Source organism: Typopeltis vanoorti, chromosome 5 (assembly GCF_054136105.1).
Source record: "Typopeltis vanoorti isolate ZY-2024b chromosome 5, IOZ_Tvanoo_1.0, whole genome shotgun sequence".
Classification (NCBI taxonomy): domain Eukaryota; kingdom Metazoa; phylum Arthropoda; class Arachnida; order Uropygi; family Thelyphonidae; genus Typopeltis; species Typopeltis vanoorti.
Genome location: NC_143553.1, coordinates 123,313,018 through 123,327,007, shown reverse-complemented (window position 1 = coordinate 123,327,007; position 13,990 = coordinate 123,313,018). Strand labels below are relative to the sequence as shown.

The 13,990-nt window shown below is 32.4% G+C and overlaps 1 protein-coding gene across 2 annotated transcripts in view; it reads left to right on the top strand.

The window, feature by feature from the left end:
* LOC150106776 (Kv channel-interacting protein 4-like) overlaps positions 1–13,990 on the top strand; it is a 258,123-nt gene that overhangs the window by 175,804 nt on the left and 68,329 nt on the right. The window lies entirely within an intron of this gene.

Sequence of the window (13,990 nt, the reverse complement as noted above, 5' to 3'; positions counted from 1 at the left end):
ATAGCAACACACGATTAGCTGTGCTAAGGTAAGAAGCCTCGACACCAGGTAATGAAGGCCGAGTGTGGCAACATACGATACGCTAGTAAAATATCACCTATCAAGGACACTCTTCGTCGAACATTTTCGATGGCAGTATCGGGATTTTCTAAATCCGTCACTTATAACAAATTGTATCTGCATTGAAATTTAATATCTTAGAATATTCGTACCAGTTTTGTCACAAGAAGACTTCACATTTCCATTTAATCCTTTGAACAATACTGAAAGCTCCCAATTCGATGGATTTAGCTAAAAAAAAAAAAAAAGGAATAAATATATCTGCAATTCATTTTTTTTTACAGTTTATATCCATTTTGAAGAAATGGAAAAGCTGCAAAAACCGACTATAAGCTGCATCTTTTCCTCAACTGGCCTTCGCTACTCTCTCTCTCCATCCCGGTCGAAGTGTCAATCAGAGAAAAGCGGAAGAGAGAGAAAGAGAGAGAGAGAGAGTTGATCTTTATACTGGAGCTACTGGCAAGCCGGTACCAAGTATGTGTAAACAGCTTCAATAGAAAATGAAAAAGATTCTTTGGGAGGTTTTTTTTTTTTTAGATGACTGTGAGTAGGATGAAAAGACGAAACAGGAATGGAAGAATTTTTTTTTTTATATTATTTATTTTTTAACCCAAACTTTGAGTTGTGCAGTTTTCCAATTTAGAGCTACAACTTTGCCATAACAAGAGAAATATGAAAGAATGCAATTGTAACGTTAACATCGGAAGTGGGGGGTGTAATCCAACGAAGAGGATACTCCTCTAGTATTGGATGCTTCGACAGACAAGAAAATTCATGTGAAGGATGAAAACGATAGAACGGTTGGTTACTGAGGTGTTAAGTTCGGGAACGAGTCAGGCACTGCTGATCATTGAGTTTATGAATAAAACAATCACATCTGTAAGACAATTTACGAACTTCGTGAACTAGCAGCAAGTGGAAATCATCTCAACAAACTGGGTGAATCCCAAAATAGATGAGGATGGAGAGAAGCAGGTAGTTCCATATTAATACATAGGGTGTACCTAACATTGTTTACATATTTTCTGTAAATATGTATTTTTTTTTTTTTTTTTTTTTTTTTTTACAAAAGAAAATTATCTTTCCTTGAATGATACTTTGAACAGAGGTAAAAGTGGCATAAGAAATATTTTACATAATAAAATAAATAATAACCGATGTTCTGGAATACAATTGCGTTGTAACATCTGGTTATATAGTTCATCTTAAATGTGCGTGCGTCACTTCAAGAGGCTTGTTACATAAATACAACAGCCTGCATTTTTGTAGGAATTCTGATTAATTATTCTAATGTTCGTCATAGCCAAATAAACCTCATAAAAGATTCCACCATGAAAAAAAGGGGAGAAAGTTTGATGTTTACCATTAGTAAACCAGTAAACCACTAAAGGCAACAAGCGGATCTAGATCTACCTTTACACTTTCAAATAAAGAATATGCAAAGCATCCGTTTGGATTTTGCTATTGAGTTTCTTTACTTGGTTACCTATGAGTGTCCAAATAGAACTGAAACAGCCAGCCAGTTAGTAAAATGCTAAGTGTGTTATTATAAAAGGAATATACCAACTTTCGTGTCTCTGTAGCTTTGTTGGTATAGGTTAATTATTCTTTGGTTGGAAATACCCGGGTTCAATTCCCGTCTGTGATGTGAGAATCTTTTATCAGATCTTTTGAATCAAAAGATGGATGGGTCGTAAAAAAAAATGAAGCTTCCAATTCTCTCTCCCTCTCTCCCTGTGGGATCGCATCTTTAAACTATGGTGCTATTATCGAAAAATACTCGTGACTTATGGGCCACCTTGTGGTTATTATAAAATAGAAACACCCTTTCTGACATTGAATATTATGAAAGATAGAGTCGCAAGTAGAAGACATAGTAAAAATAAGAAACTGGACACAATAACTTAAATTTTATTATAATCAGACTTTTATCATTTTTCATTATTTTCAATGCAACTGTAAGGTAAAAAGAGAATGGAATAAAAATGAAAACTAAATTAGATAAAAACTTTCTTTCCCAGTATGCGGATATAATATTGTTAAATACACCGCACAATTGTAGCTATTTTCATGTGCTTCGCTACAAAACTGCATTTACTTTTCTGTGAAGTATATTTAAAATAGAATACAGTATACTGTATATATTTGTTATTCTATCCTCTTTTCGAACTTTACGTTTCTTTTAAAGGTTTTTATTGGCATTATTAATAACTTTTCATCCGCCTTTTATTCCTGCATAATTTTTGAATTTATTCAAATATTATATTACGAATAACCATTATTAGCGATTTTATTAACATGACGAACATTTCGTTTATATATATATAAAGCTTTGCTCATCCTTTATTTGCAGGCTTTTTAACTGGCTTTCGCCCGAGTTAAAATGTAATTACTATGTCATTGTTGAAATGAATGAGTTTAAGTATGACAGGACATATAAAAGCATAAATGTGCTGCTCTGCTGACTGGCAAGCACGAGCTCGTAAGAGATAAAATCATGCTTCAAACGACACTTGCTATATTTAGTAACAAAATCCGTGCTTAGTTTTAACTATCAGAGCAAAAACACAACTTAACAAGATACTGCAAATAGCTGAATGTGAAAAGTAGTTAAATGGTGTTAAATAAATACTGTTTATCCAACAGAAAAATAAAACTTGTATTTTATTCTGAATAATATTTAGATTTCTACGAAGCCAAAACTCACTGGCCTTGAGATTCAATGAGTCTAAGATGAAAGGGAAGATAAAATAAAATACAAATAATTGAAACGCTTAGCTGGTTTTAAATATTGTAAATTTCTCTGCTCTACCTTCTAGTTTAAATAAAAGTACCTAGATGCTGTTTTTATGGAGTATTCTTTCAAATATCAGCAGTTTTGTCCTTTACGATACTGCATGTCTTTACCATTAAATGGTTTCAACATAAATCACTGAAAAAAAAACTAGAGTTGAAGCAATTCTTCTGAAATTGAAGTCACACACTCTACTTTCTTTAAATCACTATTCACCCATCTAATTTCATCCTTCGCTGATTTTTTTTTTACCCATTCAAAGGGGTTTTGTAGCTTCGCCACAAAAGTTTAGATGTTCAATACATTCCCTTTGCCATTAGCTTTCAGAGTAAGGAAAAGTTCTTCATGTTTTACGTACAACCAAGTGGACCGCTCATCTTAACAAGTACAGCTCCCATGAGGATACTCTGATCGAGTGAGATCTCCGATGATTTCTGTAGAATTTCGTCACTTCATTGGCCTTACTCTTCTGCTGTTGTATTTCCACTGGGAGCTACGAATGGAAAGAAATTAGGAAAACACGAAATCACTTACTTCGCTAACCACGATGCCAATCATTGGCAATTTAAACTGTGTCACTGGTAATGTTAAAAGATGTTTGTTTCGAAATGATGTTTAAGTGCAAAATCGCTTCAAGCAAAGCGAAAGTTGAAAATTTTCCTTAAGGCTTTCGGCAACTTTGTGATTAGACACATACTATTGCGCCATCTAGCGCTGAAATGACATTAGATGGATCATGAGGGCTAGTTTTGCTGAATTATATAAAGATTCTAAATACAGTATTACGTTTATTTGTAAATGAATGTGCTATCTATCGGTAAAAATTACAAATATTGCTAACGGGCATAAAAGAAAGCTTCATGTTGGAAAAATTGACAATTTTGTCGATAACATTTATGACTAAGTTTTGCGTTTAGTAATACTACACATTATTATTATTTTGTGTGTAAGGATAGGAGCTAAAAACTGTTTTTAGATGCGTACAGAATATTTAATTTTTTAAAATATTTTCTATATTATGTATCTTTGTTTACTGGATAAGGATATCAATTTATTTGCTATTGTTTTACTGAAGAAGTTCTCATAGTTACTATAACAACATTTGTAAGAACAAAATATAGCAACAATTTCTATTTTGTTGTTTATCTATAAAACTAAAAGTTATACTATTAGTTTCTATTTGATTTCGAATGGGTTGCTGTGGTTTGGTATTTATCAGTAAAAGCGATCGTAGTGACTGAAGTTTTTTCCTCAATAGTAGTGTGATATGCGGTGTATAAGATACAGTAGTGTAAATTATGCACAATCATTCCATAGAAATAATTAAAATTCAGTAGGATATGCTTTCGACGAACCCATAAAACTGTATATTGTGAATAATTATTTACTGTACTGTAGTAACTGGCATAAAAACTGTTGCGAAAAAAAAAAAAAAAACCCTCAGTCATTGCGATTTTGTTTTTTATTTCTTTAGTTAGCGACCGGTTTTTTAAGCGTTGTTTTAATGTTTACGAGTTTTATAAGAGTTGTTATCGTTTTTTTCCCTGATAGAGTAAGACTGTGCAAGTCGCACTTCGTAGTAAGTTATTAGTAAGGCATGGCTTACGTAAAGCAGTAATATTTCGAAAACCTTCAGAATTGTTCCAAAGACAAATTTGTTCATTAAATAGCATGATGTAAAACCATAAAAAGATTATACGCAATCTTAGTATGAACTCGCCTAGAGATTCGCAGATTGTTTTAGTGAATTTTATATCTTGTAGAAAATGCATAAACAACTACAACAATAATAATAATAATAATAATGAAATCTTCCGAAGTGATGGCTAGATGACACTACTGTAGTTAATGCAACTTTCCTACACTAGGTGTAGGTAGAGCAAAAAATTGTATGGTGAGTTACTGACAGGTGAAGCCTTGCAAAGTGTGCTACCCACTCCGCAATTTTCGCTCCATGAATTAGACTTTAAAGAACAGCGTGCACGCATGCTCATGTGTATGTATGCATCGAGTTCTGTTTCAAATTAGAAAAATACTACCACAGAAATCTTTATGATGTTAAACTTTGCTTTTGTGGAGAAAATAATGAGCAAATTGCAACCTTCGATTGATTTTCCATATTTAAAAAAACAATTTCAGTTTGAAGGCCATCACATCTTTTTCACATTCATAGAACTTATGTATTAAGAATTCATTTTCTGTTTCTATCTTCAGTAATGCTCTTTCTCTTCTTTGTATGTACAGTAAATTTTGCCCCCCCCCCCCCCACACACACACCATTATACATATTTTATATATATATAAAGTGCTCATTACATTCTAGATTTTGAAAAAAATTATAAAATTATTAATTATTTCTTTCTCTTACGAGAAACTACAGTGTAATAATAATAATAATTAATTTTAACATCAAAACACCAGTTTTGATGTTAAAGTTAATGTTTACTTTGACATCAGTACACCAGTCTGATGTTTGGCCTGAAAGACCATTCTAAAATCACCTAGAATGAGGGAAACATTTATAAAGGCGTTTCAACAAAAGTGAATTAGCGGGCGCTAGTGGTGGCCTAATTTTCTTTTCTTCCATGAAAAAAAAAAAAAAAAAAACAGAAAAAGCAGCGGGAGACACGCGGAAATAACTAGGCATCATTCCGTGGTTTATTTTGTCCAGTCGTCATATTAACCATTCATATATTTTATTTTATTTCCCATTATAATTTTCGTGAAATAATAAATTTGAACTTATTTTATGGTGTGCAACTTCAAATACAAATAACATATGGTATATGTGTTTGCATCAAAACAATATTTAATTTTCTTTCTTTTATCGCTCACTCAGCAGCCACTAATTTATCATCCCAATAGTCCGATTGTCGAGTATGTCGTTGCCATGACAATTATTAATGGAATATTTCTAATGGAACTTAAACCATCAGTTTTTCTTAGTTGGCTAAATAGCCTTTGCAAGACTCGATGGTGACTTATCTTGGAAATTCTGTGCACGTATTTGTTAAACCAATTCCCTGAAAGATTAAAGACGTCAGGAAGTAGCTTTAACTTTGCTTTTTTTCTTCTTCCCGTTATTACTATAAGGGATTTTACGTTCATTACGATTGCGAAAGCTCCTTAGGGGATCCGATTACAATTAGACTCGCTTTAGTAAACGGAACTAAGTGAGAAATCTTCTTTAAGAAAAAAAAAGCAAAAATTAAAAGGTTTTGTCTTAGAAATAAAGCTTTCGTTTCTGCGTCATCCTGTGCGAAGTATTTCCTGAAAATAATCAGAGTGCTTTGGAGTTTATTTAATCTTCCGATTCTACGTTTAAAGAAAACTTGCAAATAGCAATGATTTAAGTCTTGAAAGTCTTCTTTGTTATTTCTAAAACTCATTAAGGAGCTTCAAATGTATGCGAAAAAAAAAAAAAAAGAGTAACAGAACGGGGTTGGTTGCTTTCAGCACGAAGTGTATTCTCGGACACATTAATATGCCTTCCGTTCTGTGCTTCCCGGTCTGGGTTTCCTCGTAGTGCGTGTTTCGGAGACGTCGTCGTCCAAAAGCTCATTCGTTTTAATGCGCAAACAACCACTGACTGCGGTTATTTGACGGAGTCGTGCCTAGCTTTACGATCGTTTCGTGAAAAAGGCGAATTCTTTTCTTCTCTTTACAGCATGTCGGTGTGCATTGTTTTAATTAGTGCGGCAAGTCGCTCAGAGTTATGATTACCAATGTTGTGGCAGATCTTGAGGGAGGAAGGAAGATTTACTCGGTTGAGTTCGATCAATTAGCTTGTGCTGTGTTGCAGTAAGGACGCTCTATATACGAGCTGCTAATGCACATGTTTACTCCATGTAAACATGCGAATTCCCATCGTAAACAAGTAGCCACACCCCACTATAACAGCATTTTTTTTTAAAGTTCTAATAATATATTTTCATCTCTGTCTATTGAGTAGCTCAACCGGATGAGGTTTCAACTCTCATTTTTGTTTTGATCTCTTATATGAAACTGTCTTTCTTCTTTCATTCTTTATCTTGACTTCTACTACCCTGTTCCTCTTCCAAAAAAAAAAAAAAAAAACTGATTTTTTCCCCCCGCTTTCTATTTTCTTATCCGGATCTTTTTAGCGTGGTTCTCTGCTATTACTTCAACTTCAAGCATTTTTTAAAAAAAACATTTAATAGCAACATGTCTTCATGTTTGATAGTAACGCATATGCAAGTAGCTACTGTTTGTTGTTTAATCGAATCCCTGTGACGATATAATCCCTAAAATAGTAGGGGTTATATGAAATACAAAAACCATGCAATAAAAGAAAATCTTTCATACGAAAGATATTTTTTATTGCACGATTGGCAGATAATATTCTGCCAATAGCAGAAATAGCAGAAAATCCCAAATTTCCGTGGAGAAGGAAAACCAGATTATTTAACCCATAGCCTAGTGACAATAGCAATGTACTTTAGAGTTACTACCTTTAATGAGAAAAATTTCCATAAAAATAGATTCTTCAGAGTTAGAGTGCGTGTGTGTATTAATTCCTGCATGTAAAGCTTATTCTGTTTTTACCAATTTATCATCCTTGAATCAACATTTTGATAAACCTGAAAGGCAGTTTAATTGTTATGCGGTCCATATTCCGACTATTATTTAATTAAAACATAGTTTTACTTCATAATATTTTGTTGTTCAATAATTATAAATGGTATTTTAAAAGCGTGGAATTAAAGTAGCAGAATATCAAGGTTTATTTTTAAATAGAAAATTGAAAATTCTTGTCGTAAAGTCCAGTCTACTAAGCTAATTATCCAACTGATTGTAAACACAATTCTGTATGCGTCACTAAATTACAGAAATGGAAAGAATTGTGTTCTTGGCAAAACCTATTCGTATGTAATATAAAATATATTTTTCAATAATGATATTCAAGCCAGGAACGAAATATTTGTGGCATTTATTTTTCATCAAATACAATGATAAACTGTTAAACAAAAATGAAATATCAATCGCATTGAGAACGAATAAACTAACAAACAACCTAAATGTAATACATGCGCACGTAACAAAAATGGTCTTCCTTCTTATCATTAAGTGCAAGTTTTGCTTTGAAACTTTCAATAACGACTGCTGTAAGCGTACTAAATTTTTGTAGCTTGCCAAGCTGAAAACTACTCTATTTCAAGATCTTGCCTTATAGTAAGGACTGGCTTAAAGGGCGAAGCAAGAATGCTTTTCATCTTCCCCGTTGTCTGTAGAGGACAATGTAGGGATAAGGTGTTATTTTGTGCAATTAAAGCTCTGATCATGGCAGGAGGGTAACAGCAATAACCGAGCCTCAGTTAGAACTTCATTGGCTACAGCATTGCCATCTATTACCTTCCAAAGGTATTGGATTGAATGAATCAATCATCAATCACCGCATCTCACGGTCGATTGTTCAGAATGAATACTCAACTACATTTCCTGAAATTTCTACATCAAATTAAGTTATGTAAAATATATAAAGGTGTGTGAAAGATTCTAAAAAATTCTGAAAAATTTCAGAGCATTTTAAGTTTAATCATTTATTTAAAATTATTTAAAGTATTTATTAAAATAAAATATACAACATTTAAGTTATATTTTTATTTTTATAAAAAAAAAATCATTTCTTAACTGTACAAACGTAGTTTGAATAAAATCCTTTGTCTTAAACAAAAGACAACTTATTTTATTATGGACAGGTAAAATATAAATAAATAAATAAAAAATTCCACATGATTTTTTTCGTAATTTAGTTTTTATTTATTTATTTATTTATTGAGGTATTTTCGAAACCTATTATTCTGAAGTTATTAATTTATTGTAAACAGAGATAATTATAATTGTGTAGTGGAAATATTTGTAAAGAAAATGCAAACTAAATCCCATTACTCTATTTTCAATTAGTGCTCATCCGAAAAGTACCAATAGTTTGTAGTGTACGCTATTATGTTTACACCTCCTGGTTTGAGGTCCCCATAATCTCTTAAGATAACATTATCATCGCATCTGTAATCCCATTCCCACTAATAAATTTGAAGGTAGCATTCTACTCACGGTAATCAAATTTACCAACACGATTTCAGGATTCTCTGACATCGATTTACATCGAAGTAAACTCTGTGCATTAACGTACAGAGAAGACCGTAATGAAAATGGTAAACACGAACACTCGTACATACACACAATGAGTGTGCAAAGTTCGGACAGGGTAACATCCATTTTGTCCCCTAATGCATTTAGGTATGTCCATGGGATTTTGTGCAGTTACTTTAACGTTGTATGATTTGTTCCAGATATTTCCATTTTAATCAAATATACACTTCCTTTAGTTGGAGAATCATAACTAAGTTTTCTTAATGAAAAAAGTTTATCTAATTTGATATCTCTTACGGCTTTATTTTTTTCTAAACAGAAAGTAAATTAAGCCAACCCTAAACATATATCTTTGGAATCTTTGCGCATGATTTTGCGCAGATATTCCGACGTCATACATTGGAATTAAATTAGACTGTAAAAGTAGATATATAACAAAATATGTTGTTAATTTTACTGGTTAAAGATGGCTGCTTATAAATATTTACCTTATTATAAAATAATTTCTATAAACTAATAAATAAATAATTATTTTTATTAATTTTTACTTTAATTAATTGCTTAAAATAATTTTTAAATAAATTTTAATTTATTGTAAAATAATTTCCTTCGACACCATTTTTTGTTTTGTATAATTTTCCTCCAAGGAAGAAATGGAAAGTTTTGTATTTTGTAGAAATATGTCTATGTTATTTTGCCGTGCAAGGAAAGTAATATTTTCAACGCTAATGAAATGTGGAACACACACACTCCTCTTCAGGTGAAAAACTATTATAACGGGTCGTCGCTTCTTTTAGACAAGATTCGAACCGAAGTCTCTCCAATTCAAAAAATTAAGGCTAAAGACGAAGTAACAGTATCTCTGTATTCTTCGTATAAAGACGAAGTAACAGTATCTCTGTATTCTTCGTATATACAGTATGTATTTCACTACAAAAGGCAATATATAGTGTATATATATATATATATATATATATATATATATATATATATATATATATATATATATATATATATATATATATATATATATATATAGTATATTGAAAAAATTATGCATACGTTTCAGTGTTTCACAAATCCTTCCTTTTTTAAATGCCTCCTTACACCATTAGTTCAATGCGAATGTTTTAGTCGTTCATTTCACCATCAAAATAGCCGTGAGATTGTTGGTGATCTAAGACATGCCTTCTTTTTGTCTTCAATTGCTACACTAACTCTTTACAAAGAGAAAAGGTAAGAGTTTCATATGAGACGCATTGCTGGCCTACTAGTACCAATATTTCCAATGAAACTATTACTAGTTTCATTGGAAATGCCAACTTCGTCAGCTGAATACAGTACCATGGAGAAAACAACATCTTAAAAATATATTGTACTTTAGACAAAACAGTTTTTAGAACAAGTACTAGTTGTGTTTGAAATTGAGTCCGAGCGTTAGTTCTGGCGTGATATCATTCACACTGTGCTTGTGAATGATATCACGAGTGCGCCAAAACTGATTACAATGCTATGTGAATCGGGCAGGCTGTAACTGAGAGTGCTCTTTAGATGGGCAGGGTCGAGCGCTATTTCTTTGGATTCCAAGATACGTCTTTCTAATTCATCGGCGCATTTATGGATGTTTGAACTTGAGTTGCAGTCTATTTGACGCTGTCGTCCTTCAACATTGGTATGGGCTGAAAATAAAACGTGGTTGGTGTTCTTCTAGGTGAAGAGAGATGGACTTTTCTGTCTGGCCATAATATGGTTTTGCCGCAACTGCAAATGATTTTGTTCTGAAGAAGGGTGTTTTACTTTAGGTTGACTAAGGTAAGAACGGAGTTTTGGAAAGGTGAAGAAATATGTTTTAACATTAAATTTCTTCAGGATTTTCGCTAGCTTAGGAGAAAGAGAACTTATATACGGTGAGAAGATGTAGGCTGTTGAGTTTCAGTTATCTTCATTACTATGTTGATTACGTACACTAAGACGATTATAGATATTTTTTAGGAGAGTAACCGTTATTTAAGAAAGTGCTTTTGAGGTAACCAAGTTCTTGTTGAAGTTCATCTTCTTCTGTCAACAAGGATCCCGCCCGTTGAGCTAGTGTGGAAATAATTCCTAATTTCTGAGAGGGGGGGGGGGGTAGTGGTGAGATGAAGCATGTAGGTATCTATCGGTGTGTGTTGGCTTTCTAAATATAGAAATCGTGAGATCATCCGTTGTTCTAGTAAGTTTTATATCTAGAAAAATTAAAACATATTATATATATATATATATTATATATATGTAATACATTTTTTAATTTGGGAATATTGTATATTAGGATAACCAAGTAATTTTATAAACTTGGTTATTTTAACTCCTAATCCCAAGTATGCAAACAATTAAGTTTGCGCCTGAAACAAAGTTCAAGTCTAAAGATGTTATAACACCAGGGCAACTCATTGTAAAGGTGGATAAAGCTCGGATCACTATTCTTAGTATTTTCCCATAATGTAAAGCACATCTCATTAAAAGATGTATACTGCAATGCATTATGGGTGGGATAACTACCCAGACCGGTTTCAACCTTTTTTGAGGTCTCTTCAGTGAGTAGCTAGACTATTTCTAGAGATTGTCGTTTGTTGTAAAACTAACAATACACTGCACAGTACACAATATACTAAGTAATGTGTTGTAGGTGATACAGCATATATAGTAGAGCGTAAAGCGACCTATCTCAATTTATTTAAACTCCTAATCCCAAGTTAAAAAATTTATTACATCTGTATCTCCTCCAGAGATTTTTATTAAAAATAAAAACACCTTGTTGCAACTTCTATAGGTAAAGTTGATAAAGCTCCGTATTACTAAAACCTTGGTATTTAGGGTCTAGCTACTCACTGAAGAGACCTCAAAAAGGGTTGAAACCAGTCTGGGTAGTGACCCCACCCATAATGCATTGCAGTATACATCTTTTAGTGAGATGTGCTTTACATTATGGGAAAATACTAAGAATAGTGATCAAAGCTTTACCCCTTTACAATGAGTTGCCCTGGTGTTATAACATCTTTAGACTTGAACTTTGTTTCAGGCGCAAACTTAATTGTTTGCATACTTGGGATTAGGAGTTAAAATAACCAAGTTTATAAAATTACTTAATTATCATAATATACAATATCCCCAAGTTAAAAAAAAATTATTACATATATAACATATATATATATATATATATATATGTGTGTAGAAATATTTTACCTTGGGGATAATATATGTTAAAGATACCAAGCTATTTTAAACCTGGTTTTACTCCATTTCCCAAGTAAGCAAACAGACAAGAAGTCAAGTTTGCGCCTGCAAGTGTTGCAAGTCTAGCTGACCCTGCACGTAGTACAAGTCAAGGCAACTCGTGGTAAAGGGAGTATAAGCTCTGATCACTATTCTTAATATTTACCCTTAATGCAAAGCACATCTCCTCCAGGAGATGTATGATGCTATGTATTAAAGGCAAGGGCCACTACTCAGACCGGTTTCGACCTTTATTGAGGTCTCGTCAGTGGGAACCAGGCTAAGAAATACTAAGTATTTAGTAATACAGAGCTTATAAATATTTTACCAAAACAAGTTACCATACGGTGCTTTGACCTTATTAAATAAAAATCTCAGGATGAGAGATAGATGTAGAAAGTTTTTTACTTTTTTATATATTTTTTACCTATATATATATATATATATTCAAGATACCAAGTAATTTTATATAAACTTGGTTTTTAGTTCTATTTCCCAAGTAAGCAAACAGACAAGTAAGTCAAGTTCTCCTGCACGTAGTACAAGTCTGAGGCAACTCGTGGTAGTGTCAGTCTGAACTACCACGACACAGCTCGCAGTACCACGAGTTGCCTCAGACTTGCACTACGTGCAGGCGCAAACTTGATATACTTGTCTGTTTGCTTACTTGGCAAATAGGATTAAAAACCAAGTTTATATAAAATTACTTGGTATCTTGAATACATATACGCAAGTTAAAAACTTTATTTCTTTCTCTCTCTCTCTCTCTCTCTCTCTCTCTCTCTCTCTCTCTCTATATATATATATATATATATATATATATATTATGTGTTTAACAATAGTTAGCAACACGTGATGTCGTTTGTTGTAAAACTAACAATACACTGCACAGTACACTACTAAATACTAAGTAATGTGTTCTAGGTGATACAGCATATATGGTAGAGCGTAAAGCGACCTATCTCAAATGATTCTTGAAACTCCAGAGATGTGTTATAATATTTGTTTGGAATAGTAATAATAAAATGCAATAATATTTTTTCTTAATAAAAGATAGTGAACTTTTTTCGAAGGAATGTGCTATTTTATTTAATAAATTTTCTCACTTTTAATAATTATAATTTAATTTTCTTGACTGTTCAGTAGTACCGTTTTTATGATCTATAATTATTCAATGAGCTATCAAACTCGCATCCTAATTTGTATTTATTTATACAAAATTATCCAAAATAATAAAAAAAAATTAAAGAACGATATTTGTCTGAAATTCTGATGGATTTTAATAAATTATTAATCCGAAGAACACCATAAAATATTTGTATTAACGAAATTATAAATAAAAATAAGCATCGAGAATATTTTTCTAAATCTACCGCATCTATGAAAATGGCGCTGCATTTCACTTCTATTTTCTCTACCGAAAAAAAATATATGGACGTAATTAATCATGTAAATTTCATTAAGAGATTGCCTGATCGTTGTCAAGAGAACGGACACTGGCTACACAAGACAGATATGAGGTTAGATTAATATTGACTGCTATTTTTTTTCCTTATTTTATTATCCTTTGTTCGCTATAAAAATGGACTTCAGCTATGCCGTCTATCGAAGGTTGTTTTCTTTCTTGTCTATCTTAACTGCATGGCAATTTTTCAGAAGCGGGCGCGGAAACAGTGTATGTGTAGCCTTTTCGCATACACAAAACTGCCATTCTATTTTTAAATGCCAACCCATCTAAAAAACAAAACAACAAAAAAAAAAAAAAAACGA